The following is a 1,687-nucleotide window of genomic DNA, read 5'->3' as shown; positions in this document are numbered from 1 at the left end:
CCCGTGAGAGAAAGAGGCGTTTTTGCCTTCATATGATTCAAGTGGCCCAGAAATTGTTTTATAGTCTCTTTTTTTTCTTAGTAAGCGGTCCACGTACGTGGGATTCATTCTGATTCTTTCTGCACTGCCTCTTTTGAATTATTTTCAGTTCATGAAACCCTCAACAGTCTCACAAGAAACCCGATTTCTGTTGCTTATATTTTATTTCACAGTAATTTTGGTAAGTGTCCACCATTCACAGTAGCTCAGAAGAGTCAAGATGACCACACATCTTATTATTATAGCCTTTAGATGTAACTACTTTTGAGGACTGAACTCATTTGATTGAAACTGTCTGTAACTATTGCAGTTCTCCGATATATTTATGTGAAACAATGTCATATGATATCGGATGTACGAAATAATAATGTATCTTAGAAATTGAAACGGTTGAACTTGTTTGATTATTTTTGCTTTACTTATGAGATTACGCTTACATGTACTGATTTTTACTGATTTTTTAAAGAGATGTTTTCACGCCTTCTGTTTTCTTTACGGTCAAAATAACTCTACACCCACCACAACATCTGAATCAGCAGTTTAATTTTTAAACTGCTTCAGTGGTATTGTTTCATACTATCTCCCTTCTGAATTCTCTTTAAGACCTAAACTTTCCTCTTTATGTTTAGGTAATATTATTATTGTTTTACTCTCTTAATATGCCAAAGAGGTCTGGTGACGAAACTTGTCATTGCCTAACCATTTTTAGCGTGCTTAAATAATATTCACTGCACTCTACCTCGTCTTAAAACAGCATTTTGGTCTCCATACAAATTCTTGGTAATTCTTAGATCCTTTCCACCTATGTCAAGCTCTTCCAAATTTGTTAAAGCCGAACCCGTCTAAGTAAGACGGAATCGCAAGGGACCCTGACAAAATTCCATTATAGACATTTTCCGTCTAAGGCAAGGGAACTGACAGGAAAAGGTGTGTGTGGGTTGGGGGGTTCCAGAGGCTCAGCCGATGGGATCAAGTTGATCAAGGGTCGCTTGTCCGGTCGGCAAGCAGCAGTCACTCAAAACGTCACACTTCTCAAGTGCTATCTTAGTAAATTCTTAGCCTCTCTTATGATGGCAAGCGCCGTCCTATGTAACTATTGCTACCAGTGCTTTCATCTCATAGGATAGGACCACTGTTTGACCTATAAACAGAAGCGATTGAACGTCTCCTTTGCTTTCACCCTTCGCCCAACCCATCTGTGTAATAAGCACAGTCAACCAATGTCACACCACCCCTCCCGTGGGTGTAAGAACGATTGGGGGAACTCTATAACTATTCTTGATTGGCCGTACGATCAGGGCAACGAGAGGCATTGGTCAAATTTATTTCACATCTCTGGCCTCCGGGCACCCTAGAAAGCTTCCGGGCGGGAGCGAAATTCGAGCACTTTCACAGGCACCGATGAGAATGGGGTAACATGCAAGGAGCTTAGAACTAACTTTTAATCTCATTGGGTAACATGTTATCTTGGTCTATCCCCAAGCCGTCCTAGACACCTTTCGGTTTCGTTTCAAATACAAACACTTTAGGAGTTGAAGACAAAAAATGTATGTGTACTATTCAGTAGGCCTATTTTTTACTGTTGGTCAGTCTAGCCATCATATAAGCACGGCTACGGCTAGCCTCTTCCAAACCAAATTTGGTGGGG

Source organism: Aplysia californica, unplaced genomic scaffold (genome assembly GCF_000002075.1).
Source record: "Aplysia californica isolate F4 #8 unplaced genomic scaffold, AplCal3.0 scaffold00100, whole genome shotgun sequence".
NCBI classification, from domain to species: Eukaryota; Metazoa; Mollusca; class Gastropoda; order Aplysiida; family Aplysiidae; genus Aplysia; species Aplysia californica.
The sequence above is the reverse complement of the archived record's forward strand: the minus strand, read 5'-3'. Positions refer to the sequence as shown.